We start from the raw sequence: 26,912 nt of genomic DNA, 5'->3' as shown, positions 1-26,912 counted from the left end.
TTATGAGAAATATGTAAAATGTTATGGATGACTATTTGTTATAGTTCACGGTGAAAAGTAGATTGGTGAAGGCAGCAACAACCCGATTGTAGCATTTGGTGTGGTCACATGAGGGATAATATTGAAGAAAGGATATATGTGTTGGAAAGGTCTCTGAATCTTCTTTCTATTAATTTTTGTCTTACTTTATTTGGTTAAGAATTGAATATTTTGTGATTATTTTGGTGAAAACGGTTGTTAAGGGATGAAACCCTAAACTAGGGTATTCCATGGCAATAAAGAATTTGTTCTCTCATGTTATGGGAATGTTATGATCTGAAATATTGAATGAAGGTTTTATGGTTTGTGATAGATGCTTTGCATCAGAACAATTCTGACCGATATAGTGAGCTAAGGTGGATGTCGACAAAACTCCCACGTGGAGTCCAGGTGGAAAACATGCATGAAGTGGTAGATGGAGTGTGCACCGACAAGGTAGTTATAGAGTTTGTCAACATTAAATGAAGACCCCAAAAATCATGGGGATGTGTTGCAGAGGTTTGCAACTCGAGGTAGCTCAAACGAGGAGATCGATGGCATGCACTGATCGATGCAATGTCCGGGTACAGATCGAAGTAGGTGATGCAAACCGCTAGACCATTTATGGTGATTGACCAAGTGCCAAGCCGATGGACAGTCTATGTTTGCTAAGTATAGCAAATGTGCTTTGGAAGAAAGGAGATATGGTGGTGATGTTTGATTGCTTGCAACTGGTCAATCTTTGTGCAGAATGAGATCTGATTGGATCTAATAGTCCTCATGATCAGTGGAAGAAACCCTAGCGTGCCAAAGTTCAAACTCGGGTTTTGGCAGGAATGCTCATTATATATGTGCACGTCAAAGATAGAGATGGATTGATGTTGCCAGAAGGTGTGATGCCAGTTGAAAGAAAAGAGTGCTAACAAAGAGTTGATCTAACTGTGAGAGTGAAGCAACTGAGCATTTTGAGGTGCAACCGATAAGAGGTTTTGAAAGTGGTTTAACCTGTAAGGCCAAGGCAACTGGTAAACTGTTATAGTGTTTAACAGTAGTATAAATCGGCAGGGTTTGCATTGTAAGTAGAAAGTAGAAAGAGTGAAGCATGCAGGGAGAGTGTTGAAGGAGATCCAGCAAGGTGAAGGTTAGAGTAGGGTTTAACCGGTATTGTGGAACTCATCGGTAACCAAGTGCAAAGACAAACAACCGGTAGAGCCTGAACTGGTAAGGCAACAACAACAAGAAAAGAAGAGTGAGGAAGAGAGTAAGCAGAGATCAGACAAGGAAGAGGCAGTTTGAATCGACAAAGAGGAGGTGAAGTGGAAGACAGAGAATGCTACTGGTAAGGCTAAGTAGGAGAGAAACCGGTAGAGAGAGATTATTTGCAGAGGTCACAGAACTTATTTGTAACCGGGATACAACTATTGTATTATCTTGATATAATGTTTTGTTATCACTGAGTTGGAGCTCGATGTAGGAGTTGGTGTTCCTTTGGGTTCGTGCCCATAAATCAGTAGGGGTTGGTGCCCTAAATCAGTAGGGGTGGTGCTCCTTGGGTCGGTGCCCTAAATGTTGTAACCATTGTTTACATTGTGAGGTTGGATTGGAGCAGTAGACTCTAGCAACTTTTATCACCGAGGTTTTTCCCATCTTGGGTTTTCCTCGTATATATCGGTGTTATGTGATGTGCCTTTGTGTGGTTGCATTGTGATATCTTCCTTTATCTCACCAATAGGTTTACTTACTGTTTACATTGCTAACCGGTACCCACTCTTAGAATTAAATGGTTAAGAGTTTTGGAAACCACTTATTCACCCCCCTCCCCTCTCAGTGGCATCTTGTGTCCAACAATTAGTATTAGAGCCTAGGTTCCCGGTTAGATAAGCTTTCTCTAGCTTGGGTGGATTCTAGTATAAGGACACAATGGTTTGTTTTGTGTCAATCTTTGCGTCAGTGTTTAATGGGTCTAACTATTCCATTTGGGTATGGTGTCTGGATGTCAGTTGTAAATGGTCTCCCTAGTCATGTCAATCCTCCCATCGGTTCAGAAGCAGAAAGAAGATACCAATGTAATGATGAAGCAATGAAGGCTATACTCTGTAAATTCCTGGATGATGTTTCTTCACAAGTGGACAGGTGCAAATCTGCAAAAAGACAATGGGATAGATTGAAGAAACTTTATGGCAATGAACCTAGCAATGCAGAACCAGTTTATAGAAGCAAGAAGATCAATGAAACAAACACATGTGCAGATGATGAAGATAGATCAGCCAGTTGTTGCAGCAATGATGAAGAAGAAACCCATCTCTTCATGGCCCAAGTAGCTCAAAGTGAGGAGCACACATCAGAAGGTGATAATGCAGATGAATCCCACCAACAAGATTTGTTTGGCAGTGATGAAGAAGAAGATGAAGCAGAAGTCGACCTTGAGGGTGAGCTGGTAAGTGCACTAGAAGAGCTGCAAAATGTTAGAAATGAATTTAATAACTATAAAAAATCAGTTCATGATGAATGCAGTCAGTTGAGAATATGTCTTGAGGAATAAAACAAGAACATCAGCATGTTGACAACTCAACTTGAAGAGGCCAAAGGAATGGCTGATGATTTGAAATCGGTCTTGGATGCCAAGGAGAGAAGATGTGAGGAGTTACAACTAGAAGTGGAGACAAAGGAAAAATAATGTCAAGACCTAAAAGGTGAAATGGAGAACATCAGGAAAGACCTTGAGAAGTTTCAAGATGAGCTCAAGGCAAGGATCTGGTATGATGGCAGCACTGAGGCCTTGGACAAAATTTTGAGTAAACAAAAACACTCCAAGGATACCAGAGGATTAGGATATGTTGCTAATGAATGCTCCACAAGCAAGGATGTCTCCCACAAGGACATTTAGTTTCTCTCCTCTAATGGAGATAATGAGGATCGGACCTTCTCAGTCCGGAGTGCACCAAGAAAGAAGGTTGACCTAACTACAACCAGTGAGGACATGAGGCTAAAGATGAAGAATGGTGCAGCAAGAAGAAATAATGCAGATCCTAAAGGGAAAAAAAATGCTAAGAGAAGATATGTTCACCGGAAACAAAAATACAAGAAGGTAGCCTAAAACATCCCCTACCCGTAGAAGACAGAGAGATATTTTTGTTCCCAAGAACAATCCCCAGAGAAATAGAAGTGGAGAAGCCAAACCGGTAAGATCACCTCATGCTTGGCAGAATAAATTTGTAAGTGATAAGCCTTCATTCTCCAGTTATTGTTTTGCTTGTGTAAAGGATATGGCCATAGGGTAGAGGAATGCAAAATGATGTCTAGGAATAGAAAAAGTGTTTTTCCCAGGAATAGCAATTTAGTTTGTAAAAGATGTAATGCATTTGGGCATAGAATATCATAATGTAAAAACATGCATAAGCTCACTCCCAGTTATGCAAACAAGGATCCACTTGCCGCTCCTAGAAATGTAAATTACGTATGTTATAACTACAATGGATCTGGCCATAGAAGCCATGAGTGCAGGAAGAAGATGTTTCATGCACATGGCAGCCGGTATAACAACTATGCCCAATATGGAAGTGATGACAGAATGCATAGAAGACAAAGACATGCATGGAACCAAAGGAGAAACGCTCCTGCAAGAACAAGAAGTCAATTGCTCCGGTAGTTGGTAACAATGACAAATCAAACTGGTCTGATAGAAGGTCTTCCAATCATCCAGTTGGGATGAATGCAGTATGATTCTATAGCAATGTATCTTGTCATATTGCAGACCAATAAGCAGAAGAAGATAAGACCTCCAAAGACTACAAATGAGAGGAGGGAAACTAAGAAGGTATGGAGTAAGAAGGAAGAGAACATGACCATGAACTGAAACTATGCATTCAATGCACAGGTGATATCTCCTAAAGTTTAAAGGAGATGTAGAGCCTTAGGGGAAGCTACATGTTGATCAGATCATTCACCCCCAATGTTGAAAAGGACAAAGGTAATGACGGACAACTACCGATATGAGGGAGAAGTTGAGATGATAGTGTGTGCAATTACTATCTTGGCTACATAATCACACGAGTGAGATGGATCACTGCTGCAAGTGTCAAATGGATGGTTCAAATTGCACAATGATAGCAGTGGGATGTGACACAAGAAGAAGGGGACAGTGGACAAAGTATATCGGTAGAGATATTGGACCGATATAGTAAACTGGCATGTGCGGTATGTTGTCGGTAGGGATAGTAACCGGTATTGCAGAATATGTGAGTCAATGTATCCCGTTAACTTACTAGTGGCTCTGGTGGTTTGGAAAGAGTAAATTTTGCCTTAGGCAATATTGGAGAGACATTGTCTAGCAATATGTTGGACCGGTAATTGATTTCATGTGCATACATCCTGATGAGTCAACCGGTTGGATATGTGACACGATGCTAATGTAGGTTGGCATTGTGGTCATGAAAGAGGGTGTCACAAGATTGTGTTGGACATCAAGGAAGTGGTAGATCATCTACAGGTCATAGATGCTCACTTCTACCAACACAAGGTACAGATTGAAGCACCTGGTTAGGACCTGAAAAGCTAAGAAGACTTGAGATCTGCGGTTCATGAGGAGTTCATAGCCATACCCTCTGATCAGTATCAGACATACTGAACACAATGGCAAGTCAAGCAGTTGTTTGACCATACCGGTATGTTAGTGACTTTGGGAAGGTGCCTATTCAATTTGTCTATCTATTAAAGTCACAATCAGGTTGCCCATGAGTATAGTAGAAAGGAAAAGGATGTGCTCATCTGTCATTGGGCCACCTGGTGACATGAAGTGCAATCTAGGTTACAGGTAGAACAACCTGCAAAGGAGGAGAAAAGGGCTCACCTAACCAATTGTGAGCACAAAGAGGGAGAGTTACCTGCACAAGGGGAGAATATATCAGATTGGTACCTGATTGCTATCAACATATTGGTGTCAAAATAACCCCCACATATTAAGAATGTACCATTGATATCAGATTAGCACCAATTTGTATCTGTGTCTACATCATCAATTAGTATTAGATGGAGAAGATCCAGTATAACTGATAGGTAAGTAGTATTCACTGACACACCTTTCAACTATTGGGTGCTTCTACAATTGGTATCTAACTGGTATATAAAATTGGAGTCAGTTGGTGTCTGAACCCTCCATCTCAAGTGCTGCTATTTGGGATGAAGCAAAGCATAGTGGTCAAAAATGAAGAAGCAGCCAATAGAGAAAAGGGAGAGAGAAACTCTGTCAGTGCCCTTTGCCATTGTTGTCAAAGGGAGAGAGAGAATTTGTAGTATGCCGGATACTACATGTGTTGACATCAATGCCAAAGGGGGAGATTGTTGGTATTGTGTTGTCATTGATGACAACCGATATAACTATCATGGATGTCAACCGACAGTGTGTGCAGTTGAGGTCAACCGGTATGCAAGCTAGAGTCACTGGTATACATGTTGATGTTGGGAGTGAAGAAATCGGTACCCAGTGAACAAGATAGTATACATGTTGATACTAATCGATAAGATGATGACTTGTAAGACTGCAGAGTGAACAAGCCATCAGTATGCTAGTGTGTTGTCATCTAGCAGTTCTCCCACCGATAAATGATGTTGTCCTTGGATGAAGAGAAGAATGAAGAAATATTGATGCCTAAGGATTGTAAGAAAGTTGCATCTACTCAATAACAAGGAAGTCACACCATTGGCCAACAGGTAACATAGATCCTCTCCCACCGATGATTGGCAGATTGTGAGCCATTGTGTATCTACCTCCACGGACCGGATGATAAGTGTGAGCTATCATATGCCTTCAGCATGTGAAACCAAATATGTGTATTGGATCAACGAGAGGATGGATGATGAGTTACTAGGATAGAAAAAAGAGTAAGTACTGAAGAGTTTGTCATTTAGGCAAAACGATTGAGAGGTGATTCGGTCAGATGAAGAAGAAGGTATGTAATAACATCTACAAACATAGATTTACTCTAGAAGGTGTTGGCATTGTGTTGTCATCAATGTCAACCGGTATGGCATGGAAACCGGATTGAGAGATTGTTGGTATAGTTGTCATTGATGTCAACCAGTAATGGTGTTATTGATGTCAACAAGTACAACAAGTTACCAGTATAGCTTGTCACCAGTAAGAAGAGGATGTCAATCGGATGTGTGGTTAGTAAGGTCAACCGGTGAGTATACAAGTCTTTGTTGCAGAGAAGAAACCGGTCCCTGATAAACCGATGGATGCTGAGTTGACAAATGACTAGTAAGTAATGTGTTGGCATTGAGTTGTTGCCAACCAGTTAGCATGTGCTTGGTATGTTAGCAAAGGTTGAACTAAGGAAGAAGTACAAACATCGGTATGCTAGTTGGGTGTCAATCAACAGGATTCCCACCAGATGAAGATGATATCACAAGTTGATGATATGGTTGACAATGAGTGTGCCCAATCAGATCATATGTGCCTGATTGAAGATGTATTTGCCCAATGTCAGCTAAGGCATTTAAGTGCAATGTCGGAAGCAGAATGAGATGACAAGGATCCACTCCCATTGGTAAGTGGAGCTTATCCCCCAACATGCATGGAATGCATCACAACCTTTTGGGATAAGACAAAGATATTAAAGGCAGATGATTGAAGGCTCACATCGGATCAACTGGTGAATCACAAGGATGCCTTAGGTGCATGAAATCAAAGATGTGCACTGGATTAGCAATAGTTGGCATGTTGTGTCATCGAGACAAAAAAGGAAGAGTAAAGAAGTGATGGGTTTGTCACTTTGACAAACTGATTGAGATGATGTTTGGGCTGATAAAGAAGGCAAGGTCGAGCAGTTGTAGACAGAGAGTGCAACCGGAATGCAAATGCCTCAAATGGAAACAATTGAAGGTTGATGACATGGTGTCATCAAGGTGCCTATCGGTAAGTATGTGAACCGGTAAGAGAGCAAAACGGCTAAGTGATGTGCTCCTACCTGATGAAGATGAGCATGTGGTGAATTAATATGTTTGGTGACTGACAAATGTGTTCCACTAGTAGAGTTGCCAAGTACAGGCTTGAAGGTAGACCGGTTAGAGTACAACCGATAGGGTTAGAGAACTGATAGGTATGCACCAGTTGTGTGGTTGGTCGGTGATCTTGTCTAAACCGATACGATGACTGAGCAGAGGTAGATGCCGACAATGATGACATGCTGGAGACAAGTGTCATGCATTCTATTGTCAGTGAGGTAGGTGGTGATTGGTTGACATTAATGTCGATGGCTTAAATCATGGGTCAAGAGTAGAAGGGTGTGGCTTGAGACCGATCAGGGATCGGAGATCTGATTTGGTGGCTTCATGATCCATGCAAGGTGTCTAGGTGATAATCTGGGTAGGTAAAGCTAACCGCGTGATCAATTCATGGTGATTGACAAGTGCAGACTGGCAAAGTTGTCGTGTTTGCTAAATACAGCAAACATGTTCTGGAAGCAACATGATTGGCGGTGATGGGTGATCAAATGTAGGTTGTCTTGCTCTGAGAAGAGATCTGATCCAATTTGATATGCCTTGTGGTTGATGAAGGAACCCTAGTGCGCTAGAGGTGTGAATGTCGGTCATGGCGAGAAAACTTAGGTATAAATATGTCGACTCAAGACCGAAGTGGATGATGTTGCCAGATGATTAAGGTGTCGGATGTTGAAGAGTGAAGTGTGAAAGTGCAGCAAAGAGCCAACCAGTCAAAGACTTCATCGAGGATCATAAAGACTTGAGTGTTGGAGGTGCAACCAATGAGAGGGTTTAGCAGAGGCTTAACCGGTAAGGTCAGACTGACTAGTAAACTGCAAATCAAGTTGCAGAGGTGTAAACCAATGGTGCTAGAACCTGCAAAAAGGCAGAGAAGGTGTTGCAATGAAGTGGTAGTGTCAATGAAGATCCAACAAAGCAAGATCCGAGCAAAGCTTGACTGGTAGGGAGAAAACAAGAAGAGATCAGAGTGAAGAAGTATTGGTGGTGGCAAGTAGCAGTTGGAGCTCGGTGCAGGGGTTGGTGCCCTAAATCAGAGGTTGGTGCTCCTTGGGTTGGTGCCCTAAAGCAGGGGTAGTTCTCCTTGGGTTGGTGCCCTAAATGTTGTAACCAATGTTTTATTGTGAGGCTAGATTGGAGCAGTAGACTCCAACATCTATTCTCACTGAGGTTTTTCCCATGTTGGGTTTTCCTCATATATCCAGTGTTGTGTGATATGCCCTTTTGTATGTGCTTGCATATTGATGTTCTCCTCTATCTCACCAGTATGTTTGCTTTGTGTTAGATCTGCTAACCAGTATACACACACTTAAGAGTAAAAGGTTAAAGTTTGGAAACCACTTATTCACCACCCCCCCCCCTCTCTGTGACATCTTATGTCCAACAATTGGTATCAGAGCATAGGTTCCAAGTTGATAAGCTTTCTCCAGCTTGGGTAGATTCTGGTTTTGGGGAGCACAATGGTCTGTTTTGTGACAACCCCTACTTCGATGCTTGATGGTACAAACTATTCTATTTGGAGTTGTAGGATGGAAGTCTACCTATCCTCCCTTGGGTATGATGTATGGATCTCGGTTGTAAATGGTCTCTCTAGACTAGTCAATCCTCTCACCGGTTTTGAAGCAGAAAGAAGACATGAATCTAATGATGAAGCTATAAAGGCCATACCTAGTGGGCTATCTGGTGATGTATCCTCACAAGTGGACAGATGCAAATCACCAAAGAGTGTGTGGGACCGACTGAAGAAGCTCTAATGAGCCTACCACTGCAAAATCAGTTTGTGAGAGCAAACAAAGAAATGAATCACATAGGTCTGCAAATGAGGGTAGATCAGTCAGTAGCAATAGAAATGATGAAGAAGAAACTCACCTCTTCATGGCTCAAGAGACAGAAGATGAGAGGCACACATCTGAGAGTGATCATGCATATCATTCCTACTGGCAAGATGTGTTTGGGGGTGATAGTGAAGATGAAGAAGAAGATGAAGCAGAAGTTGATCTTGAAGGAGAACTTGTAAGTGCACTCGGGGAACTTAGTAGAGTGAGGAATGAATACAAGTCATTCAAGAATGATGCGATTGTGTAATAGAACCGTTGGTTGATCAAATGCCTTCAAGAGTCAGAGTCAACCGTTGCAAATCTGACAACACAAGTGGATGGTGCAAAAGAGATAAATGAAGAACCAAACTCAGATTTGCATATCAAGGTGTGCAAGTACAAAGATCTAGAGTCTAAGCTCGAGGCCAATGACAAATAATATCAGCATCTAGAAGAAGAAATGGAGAATCTCATAAAAGACCTTGAGAAATGTCAAGATGAACTCAAGGTGAGAATTCGATTTGATGGCAACAGTGATGCCTTGGACAAAATGTTGAATAAGCAAAAACACTCCAAGGATACCAGAGGATTAGGATGTGGTGCCAGTGAATGCTCCACCAGCAAGAAGGTAGCTTCCTTGGAAGCAAGAACTTGAGAAGAAGACAACATAAAAGACCTCCAACCGATAGAAGACAAAGAAATGATGTTGCTCACCAAACAAGGCAAGTGTGGGGAAAGAAGGGATCGAATGAAAGAACTACAAAGCGTGGACAATCCAAGATCCATCCCCAGAGAAGCAGAAATGAAGATACTAAACCGGTAAGGTCTCCACAAGCATGGCAAAACAAATTTGTAAGCTATGTGCCCCTTTTCTCCGATTACTGCTTTGCATGCAAAGATTATGGCCATAGGGCAGATGAGTGCAAAAAGAGGTCTAGGAATAGACAAAATGTTTTTCCTAGAAATAACAATGTTGTATGTCAAAGATGTAATTGCTTTGGCCATAGAAGTCATGATTGCAGAAAGAAGAACTTGCAGTCATGTGACAACCGATATAACGGTCATCCTCAATATGGAAGTAGGTATAGAACATATGAGCATTAAAGACCTCCATGGAATCAAAGCAGATATGTTCCTTCAAGATCAAGAGATTCATCAGTTCCGATTGTCGGATACAATAACATGACTAGAAGAAGATGGTCAAACCAGTTTGACAGAAGGTCTTCCTATCATGTGTTTGGCATGAACACAGTTTGCTTCTACAGCAATGCTTTTGGTCATGCTGCAGAACCTGGTAGAGCAAGGAAACATCAACAAAAGAAGGTAAAACCTGCTCCAATGACTGCAAATGGGAAGAGATATGATATCAAGCAGGTATGGAGGAAGAAGGAAGAGAGTAGAACCATGGACCTACATTGTGCATTCAATGCATATGTGATATCTCATAAGGCTTAAAGGAGATGCAAGACTTTAGAGGGAGTTACTCATTGACCACATTATTCACCCCCTTATTGAAAATAGGCAGATGAAAGGATTATTTGCTGCCAATAAGAAGGAAGAAGATGAGATGGTAGTGTGTGTAGATTGTTGCTTTGGCTACACATCTACAGATGAGAGATGAAATACTTCTGCATGAGTCAATAGGGTGGTTAAATTGTATTTGGAATCAGAGGCACTCAAAACAAGAAGACAAGAGTTAGAGGAAGGTGCTCCAGTGGAGATGATGGACCGGTATAGGAAACTGGTATGTGCAGTATGTTACTGGTATGGATACTAACCGGTATTGTACGTTATGTAAGTCAATGAGGTTTGAGATCAATGCAAAAACTCTGGTTGCATGGATTGAAGTGATTATGTCTCAAGTGATATTGGAAAAGACCTGAATGACATATGGTGGCCCGGTAGTAGATCATATATGCTTGCATTATTATGGGCTAACCGGTTTGATATTTTGGCATGATAGTGATGTGGTAAGGCATTGTGTTCATATAAGATCATGTCATAAGTAATGATGGATATCATAGAGCTGCAAGATCATCAGTTGATCACATATGCATAGATCAACTAGTATATGGTTCAGATTGGAGAACCGGTTTAGAACCTGACAAGCAAAGATGACCTGAGATCTATGGCTCAGGGGGAGTTCACAAACATATCTTTTGATTGTTATCAAACATGTTGGACACAGGGGGAGAGAAAGTGTCTATGACTATACTAATATGATTGAGACTTTGGGATATGCTCATTCGTCCATGGTTGTGAGGTATTTTGATGTCTATCCAATTTGTACTTTATTGAAATCACAACTAGACCACCGGGAGAGTTGTGTGCAACAAGGGAGAGTTACCAGCACAGGAGGAGAACATACATTTGGTATCGGAGAGGATACCAGTGATATCAAATTGGTATCAGTGTCAGCTTCAACACTTGGTATCTACAAATCTGGGTCAGAGTAATCTTTTGCATATCAAAAGGAGAGATGATGCAGTCTGACCGACAGGTAAGTGGTATACACTAACACACGTTTCTACAATTGGTATCAGACTTTTATATGCAATTGGTATCTAGTTTGTATATACATTTGGTTGTTGAGTAATTGGTGTTCGTTGTTGTCTGAGCCCGCCATCTCAAGTGTTGTTGATTGAGAGGATCCAGAGTATGATGGTCAAAGGAGGAGAAGCATCTGGTAGAGAAAAGGGGAGAGAAAAATCTTTCAGTGCCCTTTGCCATTTTTGTTAAAGGGGAAGAGAGAATCTGTAGTATACTGGATACTAAATGTGTTGACATCAATGTCAAAGGGGGAGATTGTTGACATTGTGTTGTCATTGATGTCAACCGGTATAGCATGGCAACTGAATGAGAGATTGTTGTTATAGATGACATTGATGTCAACTAGTAATGGTGTTATTGATGTCAACTAGTACAGCAGGTTACCGGTATAGCTTGTCACCAGTAAGAAGAGGATATCAACCGATTGTGTGGTTAGTAAGGTCAATCGATGAGTATACAAGTCTGTGTTACAGAGAAGGAACCGATACCTGGTAAATCAATGGATGATGAGTTGACAAATGACCGGTAAGTAATATGTTGGCATTGAGTTGTTGCCAACCGGTTAGCATGTGCTTGATATGTTAGCAAAGGTTGAACTAAGGAAGAAGTGCAAACATCAGTATGCTAGTTGGGTGTCAATCAACAAGACTCCCACCAAATGAAGATGATATCATAGGTTGATTATATGATTGAAAGTGAGTGTGCCCAACTGGATCATATGTGCCTGACTGAAGATGTATTTGCTCAATGTCAGCTAAGGCATATCAGTTCAATGCCGGAAGCATAATGAGATGACAAGGATCCACTCCCACCGGTAAGTGGAGCTTATCCCCCAATATGCATGGAATGCATCACAACCTTTTGGGATAAGACAAAGATATTGAATGATTGAAGGCTCACATCGGATCAATTGGTGAATAACAAGGATGTCTCAGATGTATGAAATCAGAGATATGCATCGGATCAACAAGAGTTGGCATGTTGTGCCACCAGGATAGAAAAGGAAGAGTAAAGAAGTGATGGGTTTGTCACTTTGAAAAACTGATTGAGATGATGTTCGAGTTAATGAAGGAGGCAAGGTCGAGTAGCTGGAGATAGAGAGTGCAACCAGAATGTAGATGCCTTGGATGGAAACAGTTGAAGGTTGATCACATGGTGTCATTAAAGGTGCTTACCAGTAAGTATGTGAACCAGTAAGAGAGCAAAAAGCCTAAGTGATGTGCTCCTACCTGATGAAGATGAGCATGTGGTGAATTGATATGTTTGGTGACTGACAAAGGTGTTCCACCGGCAAAGCTGCCAAGTACAAGCTTGAAGGTAGATCGGTTAGGGTATAACCAACAAGGTTAGAGAACCGATAGGTATGCACTAGTTGTGTGGTTGGTTGGTGATCTTGTTGAAACTGACACGATGACTGAGCAGAGGTAGATGTTGACAATGATGACACATAGGAGAAAGGTGTCATGCATGTTGTTGTCGATGAGGTAGGTGGTGATTGGTCGACATTAATGTCGATGATGTAAATCACAAGTCGAGAACAGAAGGGTGCGGCTCGGGATAGATTAGAGTTCAAAGATACGATTTGGTGGCTTCATCATCGATGCAGGGTGTCCAGGTGCTGATCTGAGTAGGTGAAGCTAACCACATGATCGCTTCATGGTGATTGACAAGTGTAGACTGACAAAGTTGTCGTGTTTGCTAAATATAGAAAATGTGTTCTAGAAGCAGCGTGATTGGTGGTGATGGGTGATCGGATGTAGGTTGACTTGCTCTGAGAAGAGATTCAATCTCATCTGATATGCCTTGTGGTTGATGAAGTAACCCTAGCGTGCCAGAAGTTTGAATGTCGATCATGGCAGGAAAACTTAGGTATAAATATGCCGACTCAAGACCGAAGTGGATGATGCTGTCAGATGATTAAGGTGTCAGATGTTGAAGAGTGAAGTGTGAAAGTGCAGCAGAGAGCCAACCAGTCAAAGACCATCGAGGATCATAGAGACTGAGTGTTGGAGGTGCAACCGGTGAGAGGGTTTAACAGAGGCTTAATCGGCAAGGTCAGAGTGACTGGTAAACTGTAAAGCAAGTTGCAAAGGTGTAAACCGATGGTGCTAGAACCTACAGAAAGGAAGAGAAGGTGTTGCAATGTAATGGGAGTGTCGGTGAAGATCCGACAAGGAAAGATTCAAGCATAACTTGACCGATAAGGAGAAAATAGGAAAAGATCAAAGTGAAGAAGAATCGGTGGTGGCAAGCAGCAGTGCATCTGACATAACAAAGAACCGACAGAGAAGAGGTAGAGGTTGAACTGGTAAGGTTGCAACAAAGAGTGAAGGAGGGGAGGATCTGAGTGAGAAGAGAACCGACAAAAAGCAGAGCAGAGGAAGACCAATTGAGAAGAGTAGAACAGGAAGAAAGATTGCAGAGGTTACAAAACACATTTGTAACCATGTATTAACTTTTGTATTTGATATATGACATTGTAATCACTGAGTTGGAGCTCGGTGCAGGTGTTGGTGCTCCTTGGGTTGGTGCCCTAAATGTTGTAGCCAATGTTTTATTATGAGGCTAGATTGGAGCAGTAGACTCTAGCAGCTTTTCTCACCGAGGTTTTTCCAATGTTGGGTTTTCCTCGTATATTCGATGTTGTGTGATATGCCCTTTTGTGTGTGCTTGCATATTGATGTTCTCCCCTATCTCACCAGTATGTTTTCTTTGTGTTAGATCTGCTAACCAATATACACAAACTTAAGAGTAAAAGGTTAAAGTTTGGAAACCACTGATTCGCCACCCCCCTCTCAATGGCATCTTGTGTTCAACAATTGGTATCAAAGCCTAGGTTCCCAGTTGATAATCTTTATCTAGCTTGGAGTAGAGGTGGCAAACATGCATAAAGTGGTAGATGGAATGTGCACCGACGAGGTAGTTACAAAGTTAGTCGACATTAAATGAAGACCCCAAAAATCACAGGATGCGTTGCAAAGGTTTGCGGCTCGAGGTAGGTCGAACAAAGAGATCAATGACATGCACTGATCGATGCAGAGTGTCTGGGTGCAGATCAAAGTAGGTGATGCAAACCATTGAACCATTTATGGTGATTGATCAAGTGCCAAGCCGACGGACAATCTGTGTTTGCTAAGTATAGCAAACATACTTTGGAAGAAAGGAGATATGGTGGTGATGTTTGATTGCTTGCAGGTTGTCGATCTTCATGCAAAACAAGATCTGATTGGATTTGATACTCCTCATGATCAGTGGAAGAAACCCTAGCGCGCCAAAGTTCAAGCTTAGGTTTTGGTGGCAATGCTCATTATATATGTGCACGTCAAAGACAGAGATGAATTGATGTTGTCAGAAGGTGTGATGTCAATTGAAAAAAAGAGTGTTAACAAAGAGCTGATCTAACTATGAGAGTGAAGCAACTGAGCATTTCGAGGTACAACCGGTAAGAGATTTTGAAAGTGGTTTAACCTGTAAGGCCAAGGCAACCGATAAACTATAATAGAGTTTAATAGTAGTATAAACCAACAAGGCTTGCACCGTAAGTAGGAAGTAGAGAGAGTGAAGCCTGGACCAGTAAGGCAGCAACAACAACAAGCAAAGAAGAGAGAGGAAGAGAGTAAGTAGAAATCAGACAAGGAAGAGGCAGTGTGAACCGGCAAAGAGGAGGTGGAGTGGAAGAGAGAATACTACCGATAAGGTTGGGTAGGAGAGAAACTAGAAGAGAGAGATTATTTGCAGAGGTTACAGAACTCATTTGTAACCGAGATACAACTATTATATTATCTTGATATAATGTGTTGTTCTCACTGAGTTGTAGCTCGATGCAGGGGTTGGTGCCCATAAATCAGTAGGGGTTGGTGTCCTAAATCAATAGGGGTTGGTGCCCTAAATCAATAGGGGTTGGTGCTCCTTAGGTTGGTGCCCTAAATGTTATAACCATTGTTTACATTGTGAGGTTGGATTGGAGCAGTAGACTCCAGCAACTTTTCTCACTGAGGTTTTTCCCATCTTGGGTTTTCCTCACATATATATATATATATATATATATATATATATATATATATATATATATATATATATATATATATATATATATATATATATATATATATATATATATATATATATATATATCGATGTTATGTGATGTGCCTTTGTGTGGTTGCATTGTGATATCTTCCTTTATCTCACTGGTAGGTTTACTTAGTGTTTGCATTGCTAACAAATACTCACTCTTAGGATTAAATGGTTAAGAGTTTTGAAAACCGCTAATTCACCTATAAGGCCAAGGCAACCGATAAACTATTATAGAGTTTAACAATAGTATAAACCGGCAGGGTTTGCACCATAAGTAGGAAGCAAAGAGAGTGAAACATGCAAGGAGATTGTTGAAGGATATCCAGCAAGGTGAAGGACAGAGCAGGGTTTAACCAGTACAATGGAAGTCACCGGTAACCAGGTGCAAAGATAGACAATCGGTAGAGCCTAAACCAGTAAGGCAACAACAAGAAGCAAAGAAGAGAGTGGAAGAGAGTAAGCAGAGATCAAACAAGGAAGAGGCAGTGTGAACCGACAAAGAGGAGGTGGAGTGGAAGAGAGAATACTACCGATAAGACTAGGTAGGAGAGAAACCGGTAAAGAGAGATTATTTGCGGAGGCTACAAAATTGATTTGTAACCAAGATACAACTATTGTATTATCTTGATATAATGTTTTGTTATCACTGAGTTGGAGCTCAGTGCAAGGGTTGGTGCTCCTTTGGGTTGGTGCCCATAAATTAGTAAGGGTTGGTGCCCTAAATCAGTAGGGGTGGTGCTCCTGGGGTTGGTGCCCCTAAATATTATAACCATTATTTACATTGTGAGGTTGGGTTAGAGCAGTAGACTCCAATAGCTTTTCTCACTGAGGTTTTTCCCATCTTGGGTTTTCCTCGTATATGCCAATGTTATGTGATGTGCCTTTGTGTGGTTGCATTGTGATATCTTCCTTTATCTCACCAGTAGGTTTACTTAGTGTTTGCATTGCTAACCGATATTCACTCTTAGGATTAAATAGTTTAAGAGTTCATACACATTTCATATAAAGACACACAGATGCACATACTATAGTTTAAACATGCAACATAGGTGAATGTCAAAGTTAGTACATTATTCACACACAATGGATTTAAAAGTTATACATATAAACACATACCAAAATACAACATAAAAAGGTGGTTGTCAAAGTCAAATGACATTTAACACATAGTTTGTTCAAACACAAAATCCACACATATATAAAGTAAATGTCAAAGATTAAACATTCCATAGGTAAATATCAAAGTTTAATATAGTCAAAATGTGAAGTTCAAACACATTTCAAGATAGTTTGTTTAAAGACACACTTGCTGAAGTTTAAACATGCACATAAGTAAAAATCAAAGTTAGTACACTCTTACACACAGTTAATGTGGAATTTCAAATACATGCTAAAGTTTAAAAATCTTCACATAAAGTAAACATTGAAGTTTAAAGTACACAAAGTGAATTCAAAAATTAAAACTCTTCACACAAAATGAATGTCGAAGTTCAAACATGATTCACACAAATTTAGTTCAACCACACACAAAGTAAACATTGCAGTTCAATACACACAAAGTAAATGACAAAGTTAAAACACACCTCACACAATGTTGCTCAACCACACAATATGGATATAAGAAGTTAAAAAAACATTTCAAAAATAAAAAGTAAATAAATAAACACTAAAGTTCAAACATGCACATAAAGTGAGTGACAAAGATACAACACTCTTGAAAGTGGAATTAAGTTCAAACATAACCACACACACAAACTAACAAACAAACAAACAATATGAAGAAATTGAATAAAAGTTTGTTGTAAAATAACTTAAACGCACTTCACTCAAAGTTAGTTCGAACACACACTCTCTCCCCCCTTCTTTTTATTGAAAAAAAGGATATCAAAGTTCAATTACACACTTCAAACAAAGTTCTATAATACAATAAGGTTATGCTAAATTTCAAACATGCACATAAAGTGAATGCTAAAGCTCAAACAATAAATGTACCCAAAATAAATGCCTAAAGTTCATACACACTTCCAACAAATAGCTAGTGGGTGCCAAAGTGAAACACACTAAACAAAAAAGTTCAAAAGACAATTCAAACAAACAATAAATGTATGTCAAAATTCACACACATACAAACTAAATGCCAAACAACAAGCAAAACACTTAATATAAACACACACACAAAAAGGGAATACCAATAAACAATATAACGAAATGTCAAAGTTAACTCAAACAATAAGGGGATGTTTCACACACACACATCACACAAAGTTCAAAAATATAGAAAAAGGATGTTGAAATTCAAACATGCACACAAAGTAACTGTCAAAGTTCTAACAATAAATGTAAACAAAGTAAATGCGTAAAGTTCAAACACACCTCTAACAACTAGCAGATGCCAAAGTGAAACACAATTAAAAAAAAACTTAAAAGTCACTTCAAACAAACAATTATTGCATGCTAAAATTCAAACACATACACAAACTAAATGGAAGAGCTCAAACATACATTTCATGTAAATGCAAACAAAGTATCAAAATTCAAGCATAAAAATTAAATGTTAAACAAAAAAAAGGTGTAAAAAATCAATTCCAAAATTCAAACCCAGGCTTCAATAAGCAATAACTTAATTAAAAATCAAACACACAGTTCACATGAATGATAAATGAAACACTAAACAAACATGTTTAAATCATAATGTAATAATAACTCAACATTAATTATTAGAATAATACCAAACTTTTTTATAATTAAAGAATATTATGGTACTTAATAATTACATTGCACCACAAGTGTTAAGCCATTATAGATAATGAAATAAAAAATAAAAATTGAAAAAATGTTAAATTTTATGCATTAAAAAATAGTCTAAAACTAAAAATAATAATAAAACAAACACTAGACCTTAAAGAATGGCCATGGCTAATGACCATCCTTTGCAATCTTATGAAGGGGGCAAATTCAACCCCTCCCAAATAAAAATAATGATATTAAATAATAAATCAGTTTACATATCAATTTAATGAATAGACTGTCTTAATTTACATATTACATTTATTAATGTTATTGATTTCAGCAACTGGTTCAAAAATGCAACATTTTCTTCAAATTTTAGATATAAAATAATGCATTATCCAGTAAACTCACTCAATTTACAAATTACATTTGCATCAATTTTAACAATTGCAATGACTTCTTCAGTTTAAATATCATGTATCACCTCAAATTTCCTAGTCGAATTGGCATTGCCTCCAGGGCATATAGATCCATCCTATCCCTGCAAACAAAACGAACACCACGTTAATATAATCGAAATGTAGAAGAAAAGTGGTATGAAATCCAGCTTAAATATTGTGTCGTTTCTCCTACACCAGTATCATCCCAAACGACTGACAAGGATTGACAGTCATTTGTTGAAAAGTCCTGGAATGCAGTTCACTGTTAGCATAATCAGGTGCAATATATGCTAGAACTTTCAATAAACTAAAAAGTCTTCTGCATTTTTTTAACAATCTATATACAGGGATTTTCAAGAGATTTTTCTTACACACCCTGCATCAACAAACTTCTCAAAATGCCTTATGTTTTGTCATAGACACATGCTCTTCAATCGACACCCAATAACCAAAAACTTATGGTACTTATGATCAAAATCCATATCTAATATCCTTAGCGATGCAGTCCAGAAGGTAACCTCTCCTTTTAACAGGGTTTCATCATTTGTTGTATTCCCACTAATTTTACTCCAATAGGTTTTGCCATCTAAAGGTTTCTGCCAGAGAATAATGTATCTTCACTGTTTTGCTGAGATAAACAATCTATGAAAGATTAATCTGAATTGTGCACTAGAAAGCAAGTTTCATTGTTGGTTTGTGGGGATCTAGACCCTTCAAAGAGTCCCCAAGATATTGTATAGAGCAGATCTAGAATTTGTGGTTGGGGGGTAAACCTTTCATCCCAATGATACACAGACAATCTGTTTACAGATGGGCCCAAGGTATTTTACTGCTCTTAAGTGTTTCCTGTTGCCCTTGCCCCTTGTAGAGAAGCTTCATTCTAAGGTATGAATATGTATGTGAATTTTCTATGGTTCTACTGTTCTAGAAGTTTGGGATACACATACCTTAATACATATCGAAGTTTTGATGGGTTATGTACTTGGTTATACAGAATTTGTGTATATAAGGGTTTGTGGTTAGTAAGCAGCTTGTTTCCAGAGAAGAGAGAAGGCTAACCTGGAGGAACCACTAACCATAAATATTTTCGATGTTAGGATTTTAGGGGAACGCAGAATAGTTCCACAAGTTTACCACAGTCCTATCCACAATCCAGAAGATTTCTGACTCTATCTCAAACATTTTTTAGTGGCTGATAGCTCAGTAGATCATACCTTGAATGCTGATAAAGGCTAATTTTTTTATCTATTCTTGTTGGATATCATGGGAACTATACTCTTGTGGCCATTATAATTTGCTCTTGAAATTCCAGGAACAATGAGTTCACATTTCATTTGTAAATCTACTTTCTTGTCTTGCCATAACCAGTTTAGAGCTTTAAAAACTACATTCTATAACACCACATTAGCTCTACTTTTGAGTCTCATGATCTATTTCGGTAATTTTTGGACCTTGAAATAAATAAATTTCTTAGACTGATGTTTAAGAGCAGTCACTAACTAGACCATGAAACTTCACATTTTTGATGTTGATTTTGTCATCAATATGGCCACTTATTTCTTTTTTCTCCAAAGATCGCTGCCAACATGGATTAACAGCACCCATCATTTTTTCTGTCCCAGCTTACAGCTCCATTTAAAAAATATTTTCCTTTCTTTAATTGAGTTGATCAAGCTTCATATAACCAAATATTCAAGGAGAAGAATGGGGAAATAAGAGTTGAAAGGTCTTACGTTAAAGTTCCCATTCTGGCTTCTTGGGCAACGCTTGCTTTATGGTGGCTTTCATTATAGACAACATAAGTCCAATCGAATAAAAATGCAACAAAACCAATTCAGAAAGGGTCAAGACTTGAAATTCAATACTTACATTTGTCTCAAATCCTATCCCACGTTCCCAACTGGAATGCACAGGGGAGATTATTGTGCATAGCATATTAGACTGCAGGTAAGGTATTGCAATTTGTCCAACCTACCCAATTCAGAGGGAATGCCTCCTGTCAGGCTGTGGTGAGAAAATGCAATATAGTTCAATTCAGAGAAATTACTGAGAGAGGAAGGGATTTTCCCAGTTAGCAAATTCCTTGCAATCTGATAGGTTGAAGTCTCAAATTTCTGGGGCTCTGGGTAATTGCTCTTCACTTGAGTTACTGTCTTTGGGAATAACTTTATGTATGGTAGTATACCACCTAAGGTAGAAAATTTGAAGGAGCTTAGCCAATCATCATTGTATGACCTAGACAATCTTACAGGCTCGAACCGTATAAATGGACCCCTCTTCACTCTTCCCTTAGAATCATATAGGAGGGAGAAACTTTCTTGAATCTGGGTATAAACAACTACACAGGAGCCATTCCCAAGGGCATTGGAAATTTGACATAGTTAACCTTTCTACATTTGGGCATAAACAGTTAAACGGGCAACATAACCCAAGTAATAACTAGACTGACCGAGCTTGAAATTTGGGCACAAACAGTTAAACAGTCAGCATAGCCTATGTAATAACTAGACTGACACCCTAAGAAATAACTAGACTCGCGAAGATTGAAAAAAAATTCTTGGACAACACTACTTCGTAGGCTTAGTTCCCAATGCTATAGAAAACCTTTCTGCATTTGAAATCTTTTGCTTTGAGTTCCAACAATTTGAGAGGCAGGGTTCCTGAGTCCATTGGAAAGCTCCAATCTTTAGAAAAGTCGTTTCTTGATTTTAACAATTTCTCTGGTACTACGCCACATAGCATTGGTGATATCTAGAAAACTTAGTTTGTAATTAATAATTGTGCCTCTAGTGTGAGGTATAGAACTAGAGAAAACATATTATGTGGTTATTATCATATTTGGTATCCATATATCTTTTGTTGGCTTTACTATGAGGTGTGACAGTCTTGATGCAATCAAACCTATTTTGAAGTCAATGTGCAGTAGTTACTGGGATTTCGCTTCTGACATTGAACATGTAGGATATAATCACAGCAGCATATGCTTTTAAGAAATCATTGTTATAGCTTAAGACCTTTTGATTTCGAGTGAATTTTAATGGAATTTCATCTCATGAAATCAAATTTTTACTATAAAATGTGTTGATCTTGCTCCATTAGAATGATTACAAGTGTACTACTAATATGTTAAACAAGACCTATAGTGACTGTATACTCTGTAATTACAATATTATAGTAACCACTAATGTAACTGTTAACTTTTTTGTGTTATTTTGAATAATTTGTCGTTTAGGAAGTTTTTAAACAAGGTTATATATAGTCACCATTTTTGGTTGTAAGCCTTCGAAGTGTCAAAATCATGTTCTCCAATAAAACATAAGTCGATGATTTTTGGTTTATTATCAAATTTCAAATCATCCAAAGTGTCGTACAATGCTGGTAGGGAATCATGCTTTTGAAATGGTAAATGCCTTAGAAGTTTTGGGGTTAGGATGTTTTTTGGTCTTATGAACAGATGCAGTGGCATGCTAAAGACAAAAGACATATTGCTGCCCTTGCACAGGGCACGTTGCAAGGCAAATAAGGAGAAGCCTGGAAGAGCATGATCAAAACATGTGATAATGACAACTATTAGTGGCAGAGTATTTTCATGTGGGCAAAAAATAGAAAAAATGGCAAGACAGATTCAATGTATGAGACAATGACAGACCCTAGAATAATATCAAGTTGGCATTGATATGTTTGAACACAACAAAATGGTTATTAAGAGGGAGTTTCTCCTTTGAATGGCCTTCATGGGAATAAATAATGAAGAGATAAGAGATCTACTTTAATCTTTAAATTGGAAAATCAAAATCCATGAGATTCAAGAGGATTAAAGGGATTAAATGTCAATAGTCCTTAACAAATACTAAATTACAGTAAAAAAGAAGCCATTTCCAGTTCTTTTATGATCAAGCGTACTACACATGTACTTCTGCCCTTGAATGCATTAAATCTTGGAAATGAACAACATAGAAGGTTGGGTCTGTTACTCATCGGTACTTCTAAGTTCTAACAATATTAAAATTGTGTAAATAAGGATAGATTTTGAGCCATGACTGTGAGAATGTATAGGTTACATTCTAACGGGGGGAAATTTGTAGGCCTTTCTGTGTGATGGAATTGAGTTATATTAGCTTGTGGGTCCTCAAGGAAAGTTAACTGAATATGATCCTTGTTTATTGTTCACAAACTAGGTCAAATGTTGGTAGAATGATGGCTTAATGCTTAATTGATCATAGGTCTCTCTTGAAGAAAAGTATTTGAAGCTCATTATGATCTATAAAGCATGTACATAAGCGATTGGATAAAGGTAGGAGAAGGATGCAAAGAATTTATATGGTTTTCTTGTTCCCCTCTCAGATTTTGCACTGGATATAGTGAGTCCTATTGCATATGCTTCCACTATTTGGCCAAGATTTATAGCCTGTTTAAGATTGCATAGAAGAAGGAATCCATAAGTGCTAAATATGAAGGTCAATGATAATTGGTTACTCTGTGTATGGAGAAAATTTGTAGAGCATCGTCTTGTGTTACAAGTAGAACATATGTCTGAGAGTTTGTGTGGCAGCACGTATAAATCCAGAGATCAGTGTCTACAATGTTTGTTAATCTTTGATGCTTGGTGTCTTCCATTTTAAATGATAAGGTGAGTGCTACAAGTGTGAATGGCTTGACAACAAAAGTGGATAAAAGAGATGCAAGAAGGTAAATGAGAAAAGAAGGTAGTGTTAATACATGAGCCTAATAAATAGAGATTATAAGCGTAAATGCATGATGACATGATAGTTTGGACAGTGCATAGTAAAAATAACAAAGAGGTTAGTATACAAGACAGTGCAGAGGTCACAACCTTTCTCAATGACAGAGATAAGAAGGGGCAAATGTGAACAAGTAGGGAAAAAAGGTACACGTTAATAAAGATCAGCCCAGAGATCTAGAAGACAACTTTGTTTACCATATTAGTCATGGCACCAAGTTCAAATGCCAAATCACAAGGGTGGGTCATGAGAAGGAAGTCAAGCCTTGACCATGTAAACATGAGGATAGTATTGCGACAAATTCTAAGAGAGAAAGTATAGTCATAACAATCCACAGGGAAGTTATGAAGAAAGTTCAAATAAGAATGGGTTTGACTGGAAGATGTTGAGAAGCTTAGTTGTAGGCTTCACAAGCGAATGAGTAGAGGTCATGAGAGCGTTGAGTGACGCTTGATAGAGTATACAACCCTGGATGACAGTATACAAAACATTTTAAAGACAATGGACAAACATAAATACCAAGGAATTGATTCCAAGTGCATGGCAGCCTGTTAAGAGTAGTGACTAACCAGATAATAGGAGACTATCACAATTAAGGTAATGATCAACTCGTGTAAGTGAAGATAAGATCTATTTTGGGAGTCTTAGACCACACAAAAGCATGGAGGTGACCTTTCGTGTGTTAAGTAACAAAGGAGATAGAAGAGAAAATACATGGCAATCATCAAAACACTGTCATGAGAGAACAATAAATGGAAAAGAGAAAGGGTGTTATAACTTATAACAGTGACAAAACCCAGAGGGATTATTATAGAGGTCATAGGGATATGAGGAAAGTCTTAAAAGTAGAATAGCATGTCAAAGATATAAAGGAAAAGTATCAATAACGGTGCTAGGTGACCCTGGGCATCTTGCATGAAAACGCACAAAAGGTCAAGATGAGTTAACAAAGATTTTTGAAATATGTGACAGTGCATATGATTCATAGTAAGCTACACTAAATAATGCTATGGGTGTCTAAGAGGAGAGGACATTGTACAGTCCAAAGGAGATAGAGTAGCCTATCAATTGGTAAAGTTCACATGGCTTAAATCAAATGCATTACAGTCCACCTAAGATAGAGCTCAAAAGTATACACAGTGACATTGAGAAGGCATCCTTGGTCTTCAAGTAAAGTCCTGGCAATATGAGTGACGACACATAGATCATTTGTAGTAATTTTAGCACTCTCCCTAAAAAACCACACAAAGCTGATCATAATAGGCATGCAGTCACTGTATAAGGAAGACAACGACGGGAGTTTTCATTGTATAAAGGTAGTAGATGAGTACATGATAATATACAGTGGATACAAGGGAATGACAGTACACAGGCATTCATAGTTGACATGGGGACATGATGATGAGGAAGATAGCTGGATAGAGCCATGGGTACCAGTCCAGTTCGTATGATTTTCTAAGGAGCAGCAGAAACATGGAAGTATCAAAACAAAGGAAATGATAGTCATCAAAAATGCAAAAACATTATTCTATTATCAAGGACAGTCATGACATACCGAATTCTTATGTGCCGAAGGCAGTCATCAAGAGCACAACAACTAAGAGAGACAATTATATCATGGGAATTACATTGACCTGTATGATATGATAATCATGAACAGTGAAGAGGCGGAGAGAGCCCAGAGGCAGGGATGCATGGTATTCTTGTAATGTTGTTTAGTGTCAAACAGGTATTCTTGTAATGTTGTACTATTTATCTAGCATGCCCTCGGAATTACATGTAATAATACAAGCATTTGGTCTTCTTTCTATGCCTACATGTGATTGGTTGTAACTTGTAAGTGTTGTGTATTTGTGTTAGGTATTTAGGTTCATGCTTTCTGTGTTTCTATTGTTGCTTTCTATATACATTGGTATGTTTGTGTTCCCCCTATAATTTCTCTCTTCTGAAAATGGTTTGTATATTGGTACTCGTGGATTCTTTTAGCGTCAAAATCTGACCCTCACTCCAATTAGGTCCAATATTACAACAAAATAAATTCTCAGGCAAACCACTCAACCTATCATTCTCAAGCTCAGTTTCAATTCATTTAGAATATGAGATCAAGATAAAAACAGACAATTACAATATAAGACTAAGATAAACAACAATTTTTAATGTAGAGAATGACTAGTGGGTGAGAAGAACAAAATAGTAGATAAGACATACCTTAATGTAGTTGCACAGAGCATGTCATTCAACCCAGAATGGGCAGGTCCTCTGCTGTACCTCCTCTCTTGACCGCTGTACCTCCTCTCTTGACTGCTGAGGAGGAGGGAGGAAGGACAAAGTAGCACAACTCCTCCAACCTTCCTCGCTTTCTCATGCTTCCTGCCAGCCACGTATTCCTGCATAAATCCATTCTCTTAGCAGACAGTATTTAAAAAAAAAATTGTTAATGGGAGTTGAAGGAGAGCTTAAATGTAGTTGAATACTTGCAATATAAAAAATAAGGACAACTAGTCACAGAAACTGATCATCAAAACAATCTAAAACATCAAAACAATTACCTTCCTTTTGCTCTGCCTCTTCCTTTTGCTTTTCCCTTCCTCTGTTCCACATCTTCCTATGTAAAACAGGAAAACCACAAAGAAAAAAAGAAAACATATCACAGCACAAAACCCTTACCAGACAAAATGAAAAATCGAAAACAAAACAAACAAAAAAACTTCATTAAAAGACATTGAAAGAAAATATAAAGAGCCAGAGAACAAAGAAACAGAACAAAACAAAGAGGAAGAACACTCTCTCTAAATGAAAGAGATGGAACTATTTATGCTTTCTCCAGCTCTCCATAATAACGTTCGATATGCTTTTTTTCCGGCTTTTTTTCAGCTTTTCGTAACTTTCGATTTTTCTTTCGAACGTTGTTACATTTTAGTTTCAGATAACTAGAACATTCTCTCAACGGCTATTTGGATTCAGGAGAAGTGCTTCCCCAATCCCCATCTTCACCCTGCTCTTCTTCAACCTGGAATTCTGGTTTTCCACTCCGCATTTGAAAATATTCCTTTATGAAAATAATGAAGTGTTAAAGAATCCCTTCAATTTGCTTATTTTCAGTAGATATTATCCATAATATAAAGATCAACATAGTATCCATTGTTAGAGGATAATATATAGAGATCAACATGGTATCCATTGCTAGAGGAAAATATATAAAGATTAATATGGTATCTATTGTTAGGAATTTTATCATTGAATAATGTAATGGGTGAAATTTTAGTTGTTTGTTTAGAGTGTAGTCTAACTAAGTGATATTGAAAGAGTATTTAACGAGTCATTGGGTTTTCATTATCATCATGTATTTCAAATATTAGAGTTACAAAACAATAGGAAAAGGATATGCTAAGCATCTTAACGAGTAAATTATATATCTCTTTTTAACTTCTTGGAGACAAGGTACTTGCCTCACTTTGCATTTCTTAGAGATTTGGAAGCTAAAGTCGAAACATGATTGATGATGAGTTGACATGTAGTAGAGAAACTATTAAAATGAT

General features: G+C 38.5%; 1 long non-coding RNA gene across 1 annotated transcript; it reads right to left on the bottom strand.

The window, feature by feature from the left end:
• Positions 1 to 18,415: 18,415 nt before the first annotated feature.
• On the bottom strand, positions 18,416 to 26,480 carry LOC131044388 (uncharacterized). Its single transcript, XR_009105651.2, has 3 exons — positions 25,923 to 26,480; positions 25,582 to 25,760; positions 18,416 to 18,732 (listed from the first exon to the last, which is right to left on the bottom strand). It is a non-coding gene; the product is annotated as an uncharacterized LOC131044388 (long non-coding RNA).
• Positions 26,481 to 26,912: the final 432 nt, after the last annotated feature.

Source organism: Cryptomeria japonica, chromosome 2, assembly GCF_030272615.1.
Source record: "Cryptomeria japonica chromosome 2, Sugi_1.0, whole genome shotgun sequence".
Classification (NCBI taxonomy): Eukaryota; Viridiplantae; Streptophyta; class Pinopsida; order Cupressales; family Cupressaceae; genus Cryptomeria; species Cryptomeria japonica.
This window is presented reverse-complemented; position numbering and strand designations above follow the sequence as displayed.